Consider the following 13,918-nt stretch of genomic DNA (forward strand, 5'->3'; position numbering starts at 1 on the left):
GGACTTATGAAATTTTGGGGAATGTCAGCCTTCTACTGCTAGAGCAGTCTGCAGGGGTTGATTGAAAGTTTTAACGGCCCTTGCCGCCCCTCCTTCTTTGGACTTTGGGTGAGGGTGGTGTGGGACTTGGTGGCGGGTGAGGGCGGTTACAGATAGACTGCAGCGGGGCTCTGTCCTCCTGCCTCCGGTCTTGCAGAACATCCACAAGGCGCCGGAGCGTGTCCGTTTGCTCCCTCATTAGTCCAAGCAGCTTTTCAGTAGCCTGTTGGTCCTCCTGACGCCACCTCTCCTCCCGTTCCATGACTGCTCGGTGCATTTGTGACAAGTTCTCCCTCCACTGTGTCTGCTGGGCTGCCTGGGCTCGGGAGCAGCCCATTAGTTCTGTGAACATGTCTTCACGCGTCTTCTTCTTCCTCCGCCTAATCTGCGCTAGCCTCTGGGAGTGTGCTGACAGGCTGGGTTGGGAGACAGTCGCAGATGTGTCTGTGTGAATTTTAAAAAGGGAGTGAATTCCTGAGACAGATAAATGAAATTGTATACAAAGAACCTAGTCTTTCTCTGTGAACAAGACCATGCACTGAACCTCTCACATGCGCACTCAGGACAAGGTCGAATTTTCGGCCGTCGCCTTCAGTGCCTGTGGACTTGCGGAGGTCTTGGAGTGTTCAGAGAACTGTGGCTGGAGACCTGAACTTCTGGAGCGGGCAATAATGGTAAGCCGCAGACTTGTGGCTGCTTAAAACTCCAGCAGTAGCACTGGCCTCCTTTCACATTGAAAGCAATGCCAGTCTGTGCTGCCAGCAATCAGGACAGCATCAACTCTGCCCCTGTCCCACCCCCTCGCGGCTGTCCCAGGGAAAGATCCCTGTATGCTGCCCCTCTCCCTCCACCGCGTGGCTGTAAAGCAGTCCCAATACTAACATTCCCCTCCCTAATTCAAAGCAGGGCGTCATGAGCGACATCACCCTCCTGAGGATCCCGGACACCCAGAGAGAACGCATGCTGCGGGAAAGCATGCAGAAACCGGGGCCGTATGCCGCCATGCTATGTCGGGCCATGATCCCGGAGTACTTGATTGTGGCGTGGAGGGGACATGTCTGCTACCACGGAGGGCCCACTAAGATCGCCCTACCCCGGAACCTGATCAACAGGCTTGAGCTCTACCTCCACGAGACCTACGAGGAGTTCTCCTACGAGGATTTCTCGTCGATCCCCGGCCACATTGACCGGATTTTCGCGTAGGTGCACTGGGACTTTGGAGTGGAGCGTCTTGGGCCTGGGAATCATGTAGTAACGGACATTGTGAAATTTTTTTAAAATACTTGGGACTAAATTGAGAATAGCCTAAGACAGAGAAATCATGAAAACCCATTTGTTACCTTTGTAAATATTCCTGTTTTGTACCTGATTATTTTTTTACTAGTTTACAGCACTTTTACAAATATACATTGTTAATAGTATAAATATTACCGTTCTGTTTTAAATAAATGTTTACATGTTTACAGCACTTACTGCTTGATCCGTCCCCTGATTCTGTGTCCGGGGTAAGGGATGGGGACGGTTGGTAGGGGATCTCGGTAAGGGTGATGAAGAGCTCCTGGCTGTCGGGGAAATCAGCGGTGCCAGCGCTGTCGACTGCCTCGTCCTCCTCATCTCCTTCCTCCTCTTCCCCGTCCGCTGAGGAACCGGCCGCGGACATGATCCCATCCTCGGAGTCCACGGTCAGGGGTGGGGTAGTGGTGGCGGCCGCTCCCAGGATGGAATGCAGTGCCTCGTAGAAACGGGATGTGTGGGGCTGGGATCCGGAGCGTCCGTTAGCCTCTTTGGTTTTTTGGTAGCCTTGTCTCAGCTCCTTGATTTTCACGCGGCACTGCGTTGCATCCCGGCTGTAGCCTCTCTCTGCCATGGCTTTGGAGATCTTCTCGTAGATCTTAGCATTCCTTCTTTTGGAGCGCAGCTCTGAAAGCACGGACTCATCGCCCCACACTGCGATGAGATCCAAGACTTCCCGATCAGTCCATGCTGGGGCCCTCTTTCTATTGGATTGCACGGCCATCTCTGCTGGAGAGCTCTGCATAGTTGCCACTGCTGCTGAGCTCCCCTCGATGTCCAAAGAGGAACTGAGATTCAAACTGCCCAGACAGGAAAATGAAAATGAATTCAAATTTTCCCGGGGGTGTGGCTGGTCAGAGCATCCGAGCTCGGACTGCTGTCCAGAGCGTCAACAGAGTGGTGCACTGTGGGATAGCTCCCGGAGCTATTAGCGTCGATTTCCATCCACACCTAGCCTAATTCGATATGGCCATGTCGAATTTAGCGCTACTCCTCTCGTTGGGGAGGATTACAGAAATCGATTTAAAGAGAGCTTTATGTCGAACTAAATGGCTTCCTGGTGTGGACGGGTGCAGGGTTAATTCGATATAACGGCGCTAAAGTCGACATAAAAGCCTAGTGTAGACCAGGCCTAAGAGAATTAGTTGTTAGAAATACGAGGATAACCAAATAACCATCATTATAAATGATGGCAAAAAAATAAGCCCTAAACCTCAGTCAGTCCCTGAAGGCTTGCAAGCTGATGAAGTTTACGCTACATCATTTTGTCACTAATGTTGGCTTCTACTTTCTCAGTCAGAAATGCAACCCAGGATCACTTGAAAGAAAAACTGCTTTAAGAACTATGTTCAGAGGGTAAATAATAATAATTGAAACAATATTGTATAGAGTTCTACCTCCAAAAGCTATACTCAGGGATTTTAAATTATGAGTAGTTAATTACTCCTGATGGTGAGGGGTGGAGCTGAACTAAGCAGAGAGACTCAGTATAAAAAAATCACTTGCTAGGTGAACTCAAGAGCAGCAAATAGAAGCAGATAACAGTAGAGTTATGAAGGGCATTTGGAGAGGGAGTGTGAAACGCTTATCTGCCAGGGTCAGCTCTTTGTGCAATTCAAGGTGGTCAGCAATGGAGCAGTGGTGGTGACCTGCAAAGAATGTGCCATGAGGCCAGAGGCCAGAAGGGACTTCCTGTGCATGAACTGCAAGTTGATGGCTTTGCTGTAGGAAAAGATTCTTGGATTGGAGGAGCAAGGAGAGATACTTCTGAGAAGCTGAGGAGTTCCTAGACAGCCAGGTTTGGGAAACCTCAGTACTTCTTGTTCCAGGAAGAAAACAGCTGGCCACCAAGGAGTCTGAGAGAGGAGATTTGGCAGTTCATAACCACCAGACGCAAGTGGTCACTTTGGCATTCTTTACAGGGGGGTGGGGGGAGATAGACAAGGATGGGCAGGCTGTGGCCACCAAGGAGAAGAGGACCAGGAGGAATTCCCACACTTAGAAGTTTCCAATTGACAGCAGGTCCTCAACATGGAAACTATGGAAGACACCTCTCAAGATCCACTTCATATGACGGAACAGAGAGATGTAGAGGACACTCCTATGGATGGCAGCTCAGCCTAACCTGTATGAAAATCAAACTTGCCACAAAGAGTTCTCCAACCCTCCAGGGAAGACAGGTGATCTTTGTTGGGGATTCAATACCCAGAAGAATAGAAAGAACATTCTGTGAGGGACAAGTGGACAGTAGGACAGAATGCTGTCTTCCCAAAGCCAAGACACAAGATGTCACTCTAAGATTGGATAGGCTTCTGAAGTCAACAGGCTAGAATCCATTGGTGATGGTTCATATTGGCGCTAATGACCGTGTGTCGTAGGATCTCTTTCAGATAATAGATTACTTCAGGGAACTTGGAAGCATGCGGAAGAAGATCATCACCTGGACATTCTCTGAGATTCTTCCTGTCCCATAAGCAAAGGAAGACAGAAGGCAGAAGATCTGGAAGTGAACCACTGGCTAGGTAAATGGAGTAAGGTTCTCATTTTGTGGAACATTGCTCCACCTTCTATGGGGAGAGAGAGCTATATAGTTTAGATGGCCTCCACCTCAGTAGAAGGGAACCAATTCCTCAAGGGACTAGAATAGTCAGGAGGGAGTTAAACTAATAACAAAATGCTGGGGTAAAAAGGAGGAAGATATGAGCACTCAGCACAAAATCGAGACGCTGAGAACAAAATATTATTCAAGGAACCAAAGCACACGAAGAGAAGAAATTCTTTAATTGCCTATACGCCAATGCTAGAAGCCTGGGTAACAAACAAGAGGAATTGTTCATAAATTCAATCTAGCTGGTATTATTGAAACATGGTGGGATGATTCACATGATCGGAATGTTAAAAATCAGTGATAATAACCTATTTAGGATGTATCGAGTGGGCAAATGAGAAGGGGGAGTGACACTTTTGTGTCAAAAATAGCATTATCTGTTTGAGTCACTGATAGCTCTGAAGAAAATTATCTTGAATGCTTGTGGATCAATGTTGTAACAGATAAAGCACAAGATAGGGGTATTTGTTGGTATCTGCTACAGACCACCAAGTCATACTAGGGAACAGGATGATTGCTGTCTTACACTCTTGTCGATAATATGTAGGGAAAAAAGTTGCATGATCATGGGGGACTTCAATTTGAGTGACACATGCTGGAGGTTTCATGCTGCAGGTACTAATACATCCTTGGACTTTCTAAATATTATAGATGACAATTTCGTAACTCAAAAATGTTGTATCCAACACAGGGGAATTCTATATTAGACTTTGTCTTAACAGACAAAGAGGCATGATCACAGACCTAAAACTTAATGGTAACTTAGGTACCAGTGACCTTGAGTTGATCGCATGACGATGTGCAAACTGAATAAAGGTGCAATATATATATGGTGCTTTAAAAATACCAATTTCACAAAGCTGAAAACAATTATGAGCCAAATCAGCTGGGAGAAAGAAATTAATCAGAAAAACATGAATAATAATTGGGAATTGTTTAAGAACACTTCAGTAGATGCCCTAAAAGCCACAATCAAGGAGGAAGGCTGTATTCATTAAAAAAAAACTGATGTGGCTTAGCAAGGAAGTGAAGGTAGCAATAAAAAATAAAATGAAAAATTTTTAATGAAATTTTAAAATGAAAAATAACAAATGAAAGAAAGGAGAAGGTGATAGTAAAGAATATAAATCTAGGATGCTAGGAATTGCAGAAACTTGATAAGGGAAGCAAAGGGATATGAGGAGAAATCTATGGCCAGCAGAGTTAAGGATAATAAGGAGTTTAAATATTTTAGGAACAAATAGAATCCCGACAATGGTATTGGTCCATTACTAGATGAAAATGGTAGTTATTAATAACGCAGAAAAGGCAGACTTGTTGAATAAATATTTCTGTTCTGTATGGGGGGGGAGGGGGAGAAGACTTTTTCCATTCCACTAGAATATCAGGAAGATGTTAAACAGCAGCTACTGAAGTTAGACATTTTTAAATCAGCATGGGTAGATCACTTGCATCCAAGAGATTTAAAAGACCTGGCTGAGGAGCTTGCTGGATCATTAATGTTGATTTTTAATAAATCTTGGAATACTGAGGAAGTTCCAGAAGACTGGAAGAAAGCTAATGTCATGACAGTATTTAAAAAGGGTAAACGGGATGACTCATATAATTATAGGCCTGTCACTTTGACATTGCTCCCAGGCTAGATAATGGAGCAGCTGAGACAGGACTAGATTAATAAAGAATTAAAGGAGATTAATATAATTAATGCCAATCAAAATGGGTTTATGGAAAATAGATTCTATTAAAATAATCTGATTTTTTTAGGAGATTAAAAATGTAGTTCATGTAAGATTGTTTGACTTGGTACTGCACAATATTTTGATTAAAAATCTAGAATGATGTAAAATTGACCTGGCACACATTAAATGGATTAAAAGCTGGCTAACTGATAGGTCTCCCAGTGTAACTGTAAATGGGGAATCCTCATTGAGTAGGTGTGTTTTCTAATGGGGTCCCACAGGGATCTGTTTCTTGGCCTTACACTATTTAACATTTGTATCAATGACCTGGAAGGAAACATAGAATCATCACTGCTGAAGTTTGCAGATGCCCCCCAAATGAGGGAGTGATAAATTATTGAAAGGACAAGTCACTGATACAGAGCTAGCTGGATCACTTGGTAAGCTATGCACAAGCAAACAATATGCATCTTGATATGGCTAAATGTAAATGTACACATCTAGGAACAATGAATATAGGCCATACGTACAGGACAGGTGACTCAATCCTGGGAAGCAGTGACTCTGAATAAGATTTGGGGGTCATGGCGGATAATCAGCTGAACATGAGTTCCCTATGCAATGCTATGGCAAAAAAGGGCTAATGCGATCCCCGGATGCATAAACAGGGGGATCTTGAGTAGGAATGGAGAGGTTATTTTATCTCTGTATTTGGCCTGGTGCAACCACTGCTGGAATATTGTGTCCTGTTCTGGTGTCAACAACTAAAGAAGGATATTGATAAATTGGAGAGGGTTCAGAGAAGAGCCACGAGAATGATTAAAGGGTTAAAAAACATGCCTTATAGTGATACATTCAAGGAGCTCAATCTATTTAGCTTAACAAAGAGAGGGATAAGGGTTGACTTGATTACAGTCTAGAAGTATCTACAGGGGGAACACATTTAGTAATGTCCTCTTCAGTCTAGCAGAGAAAGCTATAATATGATCCAATGGCTGCAAATTGAAGCTTGACAAATTTAGACTGGAGATAAGGTGTAATTTTTTAACGGTGGGGGTAATTAACCATTGGAACAATTTTAGTAAAGGTCACAGTGGATTCTCCATCAATGGCAATTTTAAAATCAAGATTGGCAGCTGGGTTTTTTTTTAAAGATACCTATCTATATGAAGATATACCTATCTCATAGAACTGGAAGGGACCCTGAAAGGTCATTGAGTCCAGCCCCCTGCCTTCACTAGCAGGACTAAGTACTGATTTTGCCCCAGATCCCTAGGTGGCCCCCTCAAGGATTGAACTCACAACTCTGGGTTTAGCAGGCCAATGCTCAAACCACTGAGCAAGATTATTTACAAACTGTAACAACCAGCACAGCTGTTTCAAAGGGGTTATAGGGGAGAGGGATAGCCTGTTAAAGCCAGGGTTGTGAGTTCAATCCTTAAGGGGGCCATTTAGGGAACTGGGGTAAAAATCTGTCTTGGGATTGGCCCTGCTTTGAGCAGGGGGTTAAACTAAACAACTTCCTGATATTCTATGCTTTCAAAAAGGCACTTAAAGTGAAGTTATATTTTGGTAAGAACAGGCCACTTGTGCAAGTTATAAAAACAGTCCAAAATGTTTACACAACTGTAAAATGCTGAGAATAAAAATTAATTTTTCAAGGTTATTCATAGTGAGACTGAAAACTGCATGACTAATGTCAGTTGGAGGACTGGGTGTGCAAAGACTGTAGTATTGGGTCTGTTATCAATATTTTATTTCAAGGAACAAAGTAGCAGTTGGTGCAACAGATGTAAATTTACAGCTTGTTGCCTCCAATTTGAATAATGCAATATGCAGAAAATACTACAAAGTGATTCTGAAATGTAAAGCAATAACTTTTTTTTTTAAGTATTGATCGGAAGTGCTAAATGCCATATCAATTAAAGGCACAAACAAATCCTGACCCTGCAAATGTTATATGAGAACAACTTCTTGAAAGTCAATGAGCCGACTTCCAAATGTAATATCGGGCCTGCTTCTACAACCCGTATGTGAACACAAGTTTAAGGTTATAAAATGATTAAAGTTACAGTACTATGAGAACTCACCCACACAAATTTAGCCTTGTATTTAATGAGTCCAGTCACTCATGAATACTTTCTAGGCTCCCAGTACTGTACTGTAGTAGCTGAATGCCTCACAATCTTGTTTATCCTCACAACACCCATGTGAGGTGGAGAAGTACTATTATGCTTATTCTACAGATGGGAAACTTGGGACTGCAAAGATTAAGATCAAGGCTCTCAAAGGTATTTAGGCACCTAACTTCCATTGAAATCAATTGGAGTTAAGCACCTAAATAACTCTGAGGATCTAGGCCTTTAAGTGACTTGCCAAAGCTGTCAGTCTGTCACAGACTAAGGAATTAAACCTAGATCTTCAAAGTCCTAGCCTAGTGCTCTAACCACTTCTTACCTCTCCCTCCTTTATATTGAAAGTTAAAAATTAGAGAGGTTTTTTTTTTTTGCATCATTACTTTAATACATTCAGGAGAACTGGGACCTGTGTCTTTAAGGGCTGAGCTTTCCAGAAAGGGACTCTGACTGGGGGTGGGTGTATGGTGAAGCTCTTGTTGCACACAGCCAATTAGAATTGGACACAGAATAAACCAGATTTGTTAAAATTACCTGAAGCACTGAGCGATCACTGAACACCACCCAACCTCACTGTCAGGTTGTGGGCAACCAGACCTACTAGTCAGAGTGAGAGCCAGAGTTTGTGGTCACAAGACAGGAATCAGTTGGGTCAGGATACTAGAAGGACAAAAGCAGGAGACAAACTGGAGATCAGAACCATAAGTCAGGCACCAGAGTCATGCTGGGTCAAGATGCCAGGAAATCAGGGAGCAGGAGCGGGAGTCACACAATCCAGAACAGGATAAAGCCCAGCTTTTCAGACAGTTTCCTGTTCCTGCTGCTGGCTTAAGTAGGGTGTAACAGTCTGTACACCCCTTTTACAAGACTATGACAAATGTTGTACAAAGTGTGCCTTGTGAGATATCATTTGAAAACTCATAATTTGCTGATCATTATTGTCTTGGTAAAATGTGTGGCAACATTGTATGTAAAGTTATAATATTCAACTGTATGATATTGCTAAGAGCAGCCACAAACCAGTTCTTCAGAGCCAAAAGGCAAACTGATGTCTCAGCCAGGTGTCACCGAAATCAAATAGACCATCACCTGATTAAATGGCCATTCTTTGGCAGGAAAAAGGGTGTGAGTAAGAAATTTACATCTTGGAAAGAAACCGCTGGAAGGTCCCCAGCCCCACAGACTTTCTGTATGCAGAACCCTAGCTGAAGATGATTCCCAAAGAAGAGGAAAAGATATAAAAATGTGGGAATATATGCCCCAAATGATCTCTCCCTTCATCTTTGCTCCTGGAATTGAAACACTTGAAGGACAAAGGACTGGGGAGGGCTCATGGCTTCAGCCAATAAGACTCCTGTTACATGTGGTGAGAGAGACCCTTTGCTTTGAATTCACTTCAGCTTAGGGTTGCCACCCATATGGGTTTTACCCAGACACTCTGCTTTTTGGCTTCTGTGTCCAGGTGCCATTTAGGGTTACCAGGTGCCTAGTTTTTAATCAGAAAGTCTGGTCAAAAAGGGAACCTGGCTGTGTCTGGTCAGATGTACTGACTGGACACCAAAAGTCTGGTTACCGTGGGGCAGGTTTGGGCGCTGGGTCATTAACCCGCACCAGCCACTGCTTAGCTGGGACCACCTCCTACCTGCAGGCAGGCTCCTTGTCAGGCTGCAACAGCTCCTGTCCCAGCCACAGAGCAGAGGCAGCCCAGCTGGGGGCAGGTAGGGAGGTGGAGATGCTCCAGTGAGTGATGGGCAGCGAGGGGAAGAGGAGTGAGAAATGGGGACAGGGCCTCTGGGGGAAGAGGCAGAACAGGGGATTGTGCCTTGGGGGAAAATTGGGGAAAAGATGCAGGGAAGGGGGCAGGGCCTTGAGGTCCGATTACCAGCAATTAGAAAGGTGGCAAACCTTACTTTAGCTTCACTTTAAGTTAGGTATTAGTTGCATTTTCCCCCTTTATTTCTTTGTAACCAGTTCTGACCTTTATGCCTCATTACTTGTAACCACTTAAAAATCTATCTTTCTGGAGTGAATAAACTTGTTTTATTGTTTTATCTAAACCAGTGTGTTTGGATTGAAGTGTTTGGGAAACTTCATTTGGAATAACAGGACCTGTGCATACCATTTTCCATTAACAAAATGATGGACTTTATATGAGCTTGTGTTGTGCAGGAGAGAACTGGGCAGTACAAGACGCAGATTTCTGGGGGAAAGTCCGGGACTGGGAATTTGCTGGTGTTTCTCTGCAGTGTAATTAAATGGTGGCTGCATACAGTGTGGCTGGGAATGAGCAGACCGCGAGTGGTTGCTCTCATAGCAAAACAGTGTAAAAGGCACCCCAGGCTGGATAATTGAGGGAATACAGCTGTTCAACAGTCCAGATTGTACCCTGGGTAATGTCATAGGGCCAACAGGCCAGTCAGCTGCTCCGGGTCTCCACCAATAGGACTGCAGGAGCCTCAAACTGGGGCTGGGCTTCATGAGTCCCAGGTAAGCAAGCATCCGCAGCCTTCCAGATTGAGAGCTGTAGTGAGGCTGCTTCTAGAAACACTCCAGACACAGGTTTGAGACCCGTGGGTCATGTTATGACACCCTCCCCGAGGAGTGCCCTCTAGGCAATGTGGGTCCAGGTTTCTCAGAGGGGCCCCTATGGAAGGCCCAGGGCAGGAGCATGAATGCTTTCCTCTGGCTCCCAAGTGCATTCCTCTTGGCCATAACCTACCTTGCCAGTCAGTCAGGTATCATAATTTGCCCTGTTTGCTCTTAGAGTCGAGGACTTTATGTACAATGTATTTCACAAGGTGCATGCAGACTCCAAATGTATTCCTGTATTGGTGGGGGTGGTGATTGGACTTTATGGGGGAATGTATTCTCAGTGTATGTTTTCAGAAGTGAAACATGGAACATAAGATGGACCCTGAAGGTATGTCTACACTGCAAATAAATACCTGTGAGCGGCCCATGCCAGCTGACTTGGGCTTCCAGGGTTTGGTCTGAGGGCTGTTTAACTGCAGTGTAAACTTTTGGACTTGGGCTGCAGCTGGAGCTCTGGGACCCTCCCAACTCACAGGGTCCTAGAGCCCAGGCTCCAGCCCAACCCCGGAAGTCTACACTGTAATTAAACAACCCCTTAGCCTGAGCTACATGAGCCCAAGTCAGCTGGCACAGGCCAGCTGCAGGTGTCGAATTGCAGCGTAGACATACCCTAATGGATCGAAGGAGCTGAAGCTCAAAGGTGACTAGGTTGATTTATCGCTGAATGCAGTATCAGCCAAGGAATCAACTGTCTTGTGTCCAGGAGGGTCTGTCCATGCGAAGATGTTCTGTTGAAAGCCGTATCTTTTGTCCTACAGAGTAGGTGGGATCCTGTTGTCTGTGTTTGTCCACATGCCTTTTGCCTTTTCAAGATGTCCCTTCACCTCCTCTTGGATTTGATGGATGTGTTCTACTATGTCTGAGGCAGATGGGTTGGGGGAGGATGTGGTAGTTGTGGGTGAAGGCAGGGGAGGTACCCATGGTTGCTAAAGAAGAGGCCATGGCTTATGATGCATGGTCCACATTATTGTATGAAAACTCTTCATTGGTAACAGTGAAGACCAGTCATCCTGGTGATGGTTGATGTAGCTTTGTAAGTATTGTTCAAGGATCTGAATGATTCTTGCCATTTGGCCATTTGACTGAGGATGGTAGGCAAAGGACAGGTGAATATGGACTCCTAATAAATGTAGGGCCTCGTGCCAGAACTGGGGAGTAAACTGGGGTGTCCGTTTCGAGGTGATATGATCTGGAAGGCCATGAAGCTGGACTACGTTGTTTATCCAGAGCCGTGCAGTTTCCTCTGCAGAGGGTAAACCTGTGCAGGGAATAAAGTGAGCCATTTTAGAAGAGCAATCTACCACTGTTAAGATGGCAGTGAAACCACTGGATTCTGGTAGTTCCACCACAAAGTCCAAGGAAATGGCTTCCCAGGGCCAACATGGTGTGTCCAGAGGTTGGAGGAGACTGCAGGGTTTCTGGCAAGGGATCTTGATGCGGGCACACACCTGGTAGGAAGCTGTAAATGTCTTTACCATGGTGTTCATTCGGGGCCACCAGAAGAAATGATATGCTAATAGTTGAGTTTTATATCACCGTAAGTGTCTTGCCAAGGTGCCGTGCAAGACACTTGCCGTGGCACAGTTGGAGAACCGCCACCCTCGCAGGTCCAGGGTGGAATATAGATGCAGTCCTTCACAAATGTGATCCCCTTCTGGGTGTTGTGTGGTTCTTGGCCAACTCATTGGATGGAATTCTGCAGATGGAGACAGAACGGATGAATGCAATCAGGTCCGAGCAGTGAGTGGCATTAAGAAAGTCATGGGATTTGCAAACGTGGGCTGGTTTCAGACTGGGGCCTCATGAGTCAGGGTCATATCTCTGGAACAAGGCATTGGCCTTGCCGTTCCTGGTTCCTGGGTGGTAAGTCAGGGTACAAGTGAACTTGGAGAAGACTAGGGCCCATCAGAGCTGTCGTTGGTTCAGGGTCTTGGCCCTGTATAGGTACTGCAGGTTCTTGTGGTCCGTGAACACTTGGACCCAGATGATGGGCTACTTCCAAGTCATGTCTCCACTCTTCAAAGGCAGTCTTAATTGCCAGGAGTTCCTTGTCCAGGATCTCATAGTTTCGCTCAGCAGGTGTGAGCTTCCTTGAGTCGTAGGCGATGGGTTGCAGTATTTGCTTGTGTCCATGCCTTTGGGAGAGGACTGCCTTTATCGCCGTACTAGAGGCCTTGGCTTCCACAATGGAAGCTTGCACCACGTCAGGGTGGGCCAATACTGAAGCAGTGGTGGGGGCAAGCTGCAATTGCTCATATGCATGCTGGGCCATGGGTGACCACTGGAACTTGATGTTTTTTCAGAGTAGAGCAGTGAGGAGTTTGGCTTGTTTTGAAAAAATTTGAAATGAACCTCTGGTATTTTTGCCCCTGGCTGAAGTTGTGTGGGGCAATGTGTGGGGAGGTTTTCTGCACTCTTCTTCTCAAATACATCAGTGTAATCACAGCACTTTGGGGGGGGGGGAAGTTCTATAGTCTCCTACTTAGATGTTTCAGTGCACACAACTACCCCTACTTGAGTCTGATTCAGTCTGGGTGCAACATTCATTGGTCCCTGGCCATGATGTCGGCAGAGTTCTGACAGGAAGGCGACTTTCTGTTCTCACCAGTGAATGAGGGGGTCACGAAGGGCCAGCCAGGAAATGCGGGAAAATGCAGGGAATGGATCAAAGCAAATTGTGTCATTTCTCCATGTCCCTGAATAATGGCCTCCAGGGCAACAATCTTCTCCACAACTGGACCTGAGGACAATGGGGAATCATCAATAGTTTTGATTGCGTTGGGCATGGCCTTGCGTAGCAGGGGTATCTGTAGGGGCTGTAGCTGCATCCATTTAATTGTCGGCTGCTCCTGAATCAACGAGGGCCTGTTGGAGGGCAATATGTTGGGGGCGAGGAGGGGTCTCCCAAGATGTGCAGCTAGATAGACACCAGCAAATGGGAAGCCTCTGGATGGGGCTCAGGGTGCATCTCAGTGAGGACAAGGGTACAGGAAGTTCTCATCTCTCAGGGTCCAAGCTGGTTGCTCCCACCAGGCCTGGGTCAGCTTGTTTCCCCATGCTCTTTGGCAGGCTGAGATGGCATGGCCAGTTTCACCACAATAGATGGTGCTGGCGCCACCGCTCCTTTTCTTCAGGTGCAAGTTGCTGGAGAGACAGGTGTGAGAAGGATGGACTCAGCAGCACCACGGCAGCCACTACTAGAAGCATCGGACTCACCCAAATGGGCCCTCTGCCTTCAGGCGGAGAATCAAGCACTGCAGGCCCAAGTTGTGCAGCTGATCTCAGGCAACCAATGGCTGCAGGAGCAAGTGAGACGCCTTAGCACTGAGAATACCGTGCTGCAAACACAGCGTGCAGTGCCTTGTCCCCAACAGGGGCCTGCAATACCCTAATGGTTTGATGGGGTTGTTTTTAATTTGGTTTCCCAGTTATGTCAAAATATCGTAGCCAATTTGCTCTAACGCCTCAAGAATAAATCCTTAAGGAAGAGAGGCTGTTTTTTCTACTGCCGTATCAGCGGATCTCTTTCATCAAGCCCCAGGCTCTTTGCCAGCAATGCTGCTTCTGAAGCC

This window comes from Terrapene carolina, unplaced genomic scaffold (genome assembly GCF_002925995.2).
Source record: "Terrapene carolina triunguis isolate 2854851 unplaced genomic scaffold, T_m_triunguis-2.0 Scaffold189, whole genome shotgun sequence".
Classification (NCBI taxonomy): Eukaryota; Metazoa; Chordata; order Testudines; family Emydidae; genus Terrapene; species Terrapene triunguis.